This window comes from Etheostoma spectabile, chromosome 17, assembly GCF_008692095.1.
Source record: "Etheostoma spectabile isolate EspeVRDwgs_2016 chromosome 17, UIUC_Espe_1.0, whole genome shotgun sequence".
NCBI classification, from domain to species: domain Eukaryota; kingdom Metazoa; phylum Chordata; class Actinopteri; order Perciformes; family Percidae; genus Etheostoma; species Etheostoma spectabile.
In genome coordinates, this window is record NC_045749.1 from 8,022,842 (window position 1) to 8,031,721 (window position 8,880).

Consider the following 8,880-nt stretch of genomic DNA (forward strand, 5'->3'; position numbering starts at 1 on the left):
TATATATATATATATATATATATATATATACATATATAAATGGCCTGTTGTAATACGGGCTAAGTGTATCCACATTGTAGCAAAACACATATTGAGGGAGTAAAACCCATGACAGTTTAGCAAGCTACAGAATAGTTATAACTTACGTTCTGGACTAATTATTGTACTAACTAATAACTTCAACAAGTCCAAAACGGAAAAGGAATGATACAGAAAAAAGTCTGTTGTCCAGCTGCTACATTCTGTCCCCTTCTTCTATCTGAGCGCGAGTGATTGGCAGAAGATCAAAGCAATGACTCTCGTCACGGATTTGTCAATCATCTCAGGAGAGAGAAGAGAGAGAGCAAGTGTTACTATCATAACTATGGACTTTTTTACAAGACATGATAAATGTCCTGAGTGCTGTCATCTCCTCCTGACATGATTTCAACTTCAAGAAAGAAAAGCATGTTGTAGGCAGTGCGCTTGCATGGCATCTTCAGGAACCTCGGCTAAAGCTGGAAAGGATTAAACACAGATATCCACACCATGGTAACCCACTGCAATAATAAGGATATGAAAATGGTAATTATTAATACCAACATTTTTATCGTTATTAAAGTTACACCAGTAATCGTTACATCCCTAGTACCTACAGTGGGGCTCGAAAGTTTGGGCACCCCAGGTATTTGTATTAATGTGCATGAAGAAGCCAAGAAATGATGGAAAAATCTCCAAAAGGCATCAAATGACAGATAAGACATTCGTATATGTCACAAAAAGTTAGATTTTTATTTCCATCATTTACACTTTCAAAATAACAGAAAACAAAAAAATGGCGTCTGCAAAAGTTTGGGCACCCTGCAGAGTTTATAGCATGCACCGCCCCCTTTGGAAAGCTGAGACCGGACAGTGTCATGGATTGTTCTCAATCATTGTCTGGAAAGACCAGGTGATGTTAATCTTAAGGTTTTAAATGCCCAGACTCATCTGACCTCGCCCCAACAATCAGCACCATTCTTCTAATCAGTTGTCTAGAAAACTGAAACTGAAAATAGTTGACGCTCACAGAGCAGGAGAAGGCTATAATAAGATAGCAAAGCGTTTTGAGATGCCAATATTCTCTGTTCAGTCATCAGGAACATTGAAAGTTAAAGCAAGATCTGGAAGACCAAAAAAAATATCAGACAGAACAGCTCGCAGGATTGTGAGAAAAGCAAGTCCAAACCCACGTTTGACTGCACGATCCATCCAGAAAGACCTGGCAGTTGTGGTACACCATTCCACTATATAGAGATACTCGTACAAATATGGTCTTCAAGGAAGAGTCATCAGAAGAAAACCTCTTCTACGTCCTCACCACAAAAATCAGCGTTTGAAGATTGCAAATAAACATATAGACAAGCCTGATGCATTGTGGGAACAAGTTCTGTGGACCGATGAGGTTAAAATAGAACTTTTTGGCCGGAATGAGCAAAGCTACGTTTGGAGAAGAAAGAGCACCAAATTGAATGAAAAGAACCTCTGTTCAACTGTTAAGCATGGGGGGGATCAATTATGCTTTGGGGTTGTATTACAGCCAGTGGCACAGGGAACATTTCACGAGTAAAAGGGATTCAATAAAATTTCAGCAAATTTTGGAAGCTAACTTGATGCCATCTGTGAAAAAGCTGAAGTTAAAGAGAGAATGGCTTTTACAAATAGATAATGATCCTAAACCCACCTCAAAATCCACAGTGGATTTCTTCAAGAGGCGTAAACTGAAGGTTTTGCCATGGCCTTCACAATCTCCTGACTTAAAAATCTATGGATAGACCTTAAACGAGCAGTGCGTGACAGACAGCCCAGAAATCTCAAAGAACTGGAAGACTCGTGGAAGGAAGAATGGACAAAGATACCTCAAACAAGAATTGAAAAACTCTTGGCTGGCTACAAGAAGCATTTCCAAGCTGTGATACTTGCCAAAGGGGGCAGTACAAGGTATTAACTCTGCTGGGTGCCTAAGTTTTTGCAGACGCCATTTTTTTGTTTTCTGTTATTTTGAAAGTGTAAATTATGGAAATAAAATCTAACTTTTTGTGACATATTATGCAAATGTCTAATCTGTCATTTGATGTCTTTTGAAGATGTATCCATCTTTTCTTGGCTTCTATATGCACATTAATACAAATTCTTACCTGGGGTGCCCAAACTTTTGAGGCCCACTGTAGCATGCATGTCTTTGTGGTGGGAGGAAACCAGTGGAAACGGACGCAAACTCCACACAGAAAGGCCCTTCCCGGACCTGGGATTGAACTCTGCAGTTTCTACTTGCTGTAAAGCAGCAGTGCTAACCACTGAGCCATTAAGATTTTACCTCTAGTGATTGCTCTTGACCTACATGTATATTTAAAGAATGACATTATCAGTCTGGTTAAAAGCAATGCTTATTGATAGAGATGAGTTTAATGCAATGGTCGCCTAGCTGTCAGACAGATTTTATCTGTGCGACAGCTTGGAAGCACCCTTCCCCACTAGTGCACTACTTGACACAAACTTGCTTGCTACACAACCCTTGAAAACTGTGTTAAGCCATGTTGAATGTACATTTTGCCTATTAATGAGACCTGTATTAGGTCACTGCCATTGATGTACCATGAGACAACTTCTTGATGTCTCTACAGGAATTTGTGTATTTTTCATTACAATTAGCTCCTGCACTCAGTTATCAGTCTTTCAGGAATTTGTCTCATGCTTCAAACTTCTTTGCTTGAGTTAATAGATTTAATCTAGTTGTAGAGTGGTGACTAATTTGTGGGTGGTAGCAGTTTGGCAGCAGCAGGAGAATCATCTGTCTTCTGACAAACATATTTCTAATTTTGTATAAATATATGCACACATACTCACACAAACATGACAAAATATTAGCAAAGACTATTGACATATTAAAGGCCAACCCAAGTCTATACAGAACTATTTCTGTGCTGTGCTGTACTGGTGTCAACACAAAAAAAACATAGTTCCATGGTGATAGTAACAACATATTACAACAAAATCATTGCATGAGTTGACTAAGGTGATAGATAGAGACTGTTAAAATTGCAACTACAACTTGAGGAAAATATCTAGTGACAGTTTTCTAAACAGCCAAGATCTTTGTTTTGCCAACTCAAACAACGTGAACTAGTTACAGCTGAAGAAATTTGTCAGACTAAAACTATCCCATCCAAACTAAGGCACTAAGTTATAAAAACAAAAAGGTAAAGTGCAAATATCCCATATTTCTTTGTAGGTAATTGTGATATTTATGTTTGTGATATTTATATTTATGTGATTATTATGAAAAGTTATCGCTACACTTTTGTATAGCAGCCTAAATGTAAATTATGCCCCCTCTACAGCACTGAATGTGCTCAAATATTGGTGGCATTATTCTCAGACCAGCCTATTATTCTTTGCATGTTCATCATTTAATAAGAAACCAACTGTCCAAAACCCACACAGTCATACTGAATCCTTTTGAATCTGACAAAAAGCAAAAAAGACAGCTCAGCATGATCTCATACTGTGATGCAGGAAGTAACTGTCCACCTTGTGTGTACCTTTGACCTCAAACACAAAATGCGTGGTAAGGTGCTTTAGACATGTGTTTTGAAAGACATTAATGTTGGTGGGATCCCCAGGATGTCTTTGCAACAATGATGCTGTGAAAATAATACAGCAGATAGTTATATTATTTGTTTTTTAAAGAATTGTACAAGATTGTTGCTGTTAGATTGGCACTTCTTTTCCCAAAGTAGTTTAAGTCAGTGGATAATACCTCTGAACAGTAGTGGGTGTTACAAACTGTGATGGAAATGGTTTCTGACAGTTCCAGAAGCAAACACTCAGGCCAAAATGTTTAACTCGGGTGTTCATTTGTTTAATTAAATATACTGTATTTGATAAAAGACAAACTGAACGTACAACCTGCATGTGCAAAGTTAATTGATGGATTAAGTCTCTAAGGGATGTCACTCAGGCCAGTATATTAGTATCCTTTCTTTTACACTGATTAACATCTTTTGTTTATAAAGAAAAAAAGGTTTATCTGAATACAAACTTGCAATGATAAACCATGACACCTCCCAAGTTGCAAAGCACTTTGCTGAATTAAAGCAATCAACAAATTAAAATCCTCTACCATAAACAAGGGATCCAATCCATGATTTGGTGTTATCTTAAAACATTTTGCAGTCTCGTCCTTTTTGGTGAAAATTATGACTCATGTCCACTGTGCACTACAGTTTAGGTAGCAGACCTCATTACGTTTTACTTTTCTTTTTTTACTTGATCTTTATACCATTTATACAGGTAATATTAAGACACAAGTTCTCGTTCTCAAAAGAGACATGTTCGCAACAATACAACAACAATCAGTTGCAAACGGCCTTCCTTTAGATTCTTTGATCAGATTATATGATTAACATCTAAATTTGCTCATTTTAGAACAAATTCATTTTATGGCCGCTTGTGATACAATGTTTAACTTTTGCAAAAGCTTTCTTTTGTAAAATATGAAATCTTTTACATAGAAAAACATTTTCATATTCTTCAAGAAGCTATCATTTTTGTGTCAGTTATTCACCAAGAGCAACAAAATGATCCAAAGGAACATTTACCATTTAGAAACAAAATCCTAAAAAGATCCATCATGCAGCTCATATTTCTTGCTGCTCTGCGTTTGTTTAAATGTTTGTTTAAAGACATTGTCCCAACTGGAATAAATTAAGTAATAAGGAAGGCAGTTCAGGTCAAGTGTGTCTCAATATAACATGCTGACTACTGAAATGTCAGTGATGTCAGGAACTTTAATCTATTAGGTTGTGACTGGTTCTCTTTCAGTCATTTGTTCGGTATCTCACATTTGGGTACGCCTCCCCTCGTATCCCACAGAAGCACTCTCTCATGATTGGCTGGCCATGTCTGACGCAAGGCGAACAAGGGTCGGTCCCCTACGTAACCCACAGCCCATGTATCGTACCATCATTCAACTACCTCTTCTCAGAAGCGAACATTGTTGATACTGCCAGGGTCTATGCTAACTGTCCATAGAGTAAAGCTCACAACTCGCTCACTGGGCACTTGTCCCTATTCGTCGGTAGTTGACAGATAGGCTTGTCTCAAAACAATTGTCATAACTGGCCTGTCCCCAAACAGTGGTTACCCTAAGCCGAGCTCGCTAGTCCCCAACCTAGAGTTCGCTGAACTAGCTTCTACGATATCTGCTAGTTTGCCAAAACATTAGCCATAGCACATCCGTAGCTGTAAAGCTACATTACCTAGCTGAAAAGCTACACAGCTAGAAACACAATATTGGCCAGTTTCCAAACTGCATTTAGTGTTAAGCTAGAATACCATGTCTTCCTCTCCCACCACGAAGGAAGTCATGCTAGCGTGGGTATGCTCGTGTGGGAATAATATCTCCATGAGGGACACTCACCCCTGTTGCAACGACTGTCTGGGGCTGAAACATGCCCAAGGAGTGCTGTCTCCGATGGGCTAATTGTGCTCGGCTGCCTATGAAAAGTCTCCGTCGTCGGCTTGCTCGCCTTGCTAGTTTGACTGACCAGGACCCCATTCTGACGGTCAAACTCAAGAAGCCCCAAATTCCACGAGTGCAGACTGGGCTGAGCAGATGGATGAAGAGGCTCCGCTGATTGAGTACAGCTGTGTAGGCAGGGGTTGTGAGGACACTCCCGACGCCAGGCTGGATTCTGTTGACAGGTCGGACAACATCCTCTCGCTTGTCCAACAATATGGGAACAAGCATATTTCATATGTGAGATACCGAACAAATGCTTGAAAGAGAATTTAAGGTTACGACCAAAACCCTGGTTCTCTGATAGCATGAGTGAGGTATCTTACCGGACCGCCTTTCTTGCGTGGGGTGAGAAGTGGTTGCTACCTTGAATGATGGTGCACGGGCTGTGGATTATACAGGGGATCATGCTCACGTCAGACGGGGTCAGCCAATCAAGGCTGGCGTAGTAAGAAAGTGCTTCTGAGGAAAACCAAGAGAGGCGTTTATGTAAGATACCTCACTCATGCTATCACAGAACCTGGGTTACGGTCATAACCTTAAGTTTTTGTAGATGCATTCAAGTGAACCTTGAATAGTTTCTGCTTTAGGCCAAATTCACATAGCCTTAGGCACTCTGACGATTCGCTGCAGGGTTGTACAGCGGTGTGGGAGTGTCACTTAAATGGCCCATTTGCGTACTTTAACCCCCCATTGTAGCACAAGTAGACTTCATATTTCACATCTATTGTTATTCGTCAGATTTCTTTTTTATTGATCTCATTTCCAATAGCAGTTGAAGGCGGCTTCATTTTACCGAGAAAGAAAGAAGACACAGGGACTTTCTAGTGGCAGCAATAGACACAGGGCTGTTAATTGTACAGTACTCTCCGAACGCCTCGAAAAACGGATAAGTCTGATCACCGCTTACATGATTGGCCACCCCCCTGCAGCCCCCATTGCCACAGTTTAAACCCACAATCTCCACTCAACTGAATGCGAGGACTGTTTTTGCTAGAGCGTCTGATCTAGTCTGAATAAGGCCCTCCTTCAGTGACACAATCTGAAAATCTATTTACTAATGCTGAAGTCCAACTACTCCAAAAACTGCTTTGTGAATACATTTTAAACTTGCAATCCGCCATGCAGTTGCTGAATCATGCTTAAATTTACTTAAACACTGCATAGTTTAAGTGGTTGTTCACAAGGGTCAGGAGTTGAGAGGCATAGAGTTAGCACTCCATTCAACCTCTAAATACAATACTGCTCGCTGTCGTCATCTGAACCCCTCCTAAATCAGTCTAGCCTCCAGCTGCTGGCCTCAACCGAGTTTCAGTGAATATTTCCCAGACTAATCTCTTGTACAGAAAAAAAACAAATGTTTAGGCTGGCTTTCTGACTATTGATTGATGTTGGTATTTCTGAATATGTAAAATCCTTCACATTTACAGATAATCCATGTAGATCGTCAATCCAACAAAGCTGCCTGAACTCAGGGATTCCCCTTAAAGACTGTCAGGGTTGTCATACATTTTGTTAATCAGCCCAATAATCCTCGACAGTGCCAAGGGCCTGAGGCCCTGAGCTGTCCACCACACAGGTTTGGCCGACAGATGACTTAGAGAGTACTTATATCACTCAAGGGTCTTGTGTCCCGTCCTGTTTTACAGAGTCCAGATTTTAACTTTTTGTTAAAGTTTCATGTCAAGAAGGATGCCTTCGGTGAAGCTTGGACAAATCTACGCCTTCGCTAGAACACAGATACTTAATCACTGAGTATGTAGCTTGGGCTTGAATGTTTAAAGTATCACCTTGACAGTATACACAGAAGATGAAAAATCTCAAACTCAGAACGACACTTTTTCAGCATAGCTATCTTGAGCATCAGGCGTTTAAGATTGTTGTGTGCTGCAAAGCAAGGAGAGGTTAAGTCACAGCTGACAATTTGACAGCCAAACTTCATTGCCTCATGCACTGATGTGAACAACGTGTTCACATCAGTGCACATTAAATATTCACAAGTGTATATTCTCCTGACACTACTCTTTATTTGTTTGCCACTTTTCTTTTCTCCGTTACTGCACAGGAGTCAAAATCTCTGTCTTTGCTTCGTAGCTGTTTTTCCACTTCCATCTGTTCAGTTGTTGCATCTTAGGTTGCTAGGATTTCCTGCTGTGATAATAGAGGGTATATATGGGCTGAAATATGTGCCAACAGAAACTGAATTTGAATCATTTAGATTTGAATTGCTAAACTTGAATCATTGCAATGAAAAATTGAATCTGAATAGTATAGTTAGACATTAATTTATTCGTTTGGAACTGAACTCCAATAAAATATGATCAATGAAAATTCAACACTCTACATATCTTCACATTCAGTTCTCCCAATTCAAATTCAGTTCACAAAATTCAATTTCAAGTTACTGTGACAGACATCCGGGTACTTGAAGGATGAAGGAAGAGAAATCGAGCGCAGATCAATGTGTATCTTTTGTGCTCCCAAATCACCCACAATCCTAGCACGTGGCTTTGCCAGCTTGTTAAAAAAACAAAAATAAAAAATAAAAGGTGGACGTAAGCGGAATTGGAGCGGCACCGCTGACGAGGCAAAACTCATTTAAATGTAAGTATCTTTAGTGTTTGCTGTACATTTGTTATCACCGTTGTGTTACTTTAATGTTAAGTTATACGCTCCAATGCTGGTACAAATTGCTATTAATAATAAGGTAGATACATCACAAGCTAACGTTACGCTAACAACCACAATCACATTAGGCTGTTAGATGGCTTGCTGTCTTTTGTGCCATTTGTGTTTGTAAAATTTAATGTCCAGTGGCATTTTCATCTCTTTTAATATGTCATTATTGTATATGCATAACTTTAGCAGAGATTTAGAAATTGGTGTTTTTATCAGTTGTAGCTGAGGTAGGGAGGTAAATCTGCACCTTGTTTACTTTACTAGCAACATTAAATGAAAGCTAAAATGTATGAGTAGATTCCCAGGTAAAAAGTAAAAACAATGTCATAGCATTCATAACAGTAAACATCTTTTCTAGCGTTTGCTGTCTTTTAACAAGGACTAAGGAACAAATGGAGGCCGTCACTGAGGATGGAAGGCACAGCAGCAAGTTGGCCCTGGTTAGTCAACATGGATGAGGCATTAGGGCAGTCTGCACCAGTCTGACTGCCCCGATCCAAGAGGACAAACCAGGACCACGCGCTGGACCAGTATTACCAGAAGGGAGAGATGAGGAAGAGGAGAGGGAAAGCAAAAGACAAGAGAGCAGGGAGACAGAAGGCAAAGACAGATGTTGAATAGATTATTTGCTATATAAGAGATTGGCATTAAAAAAATAAATG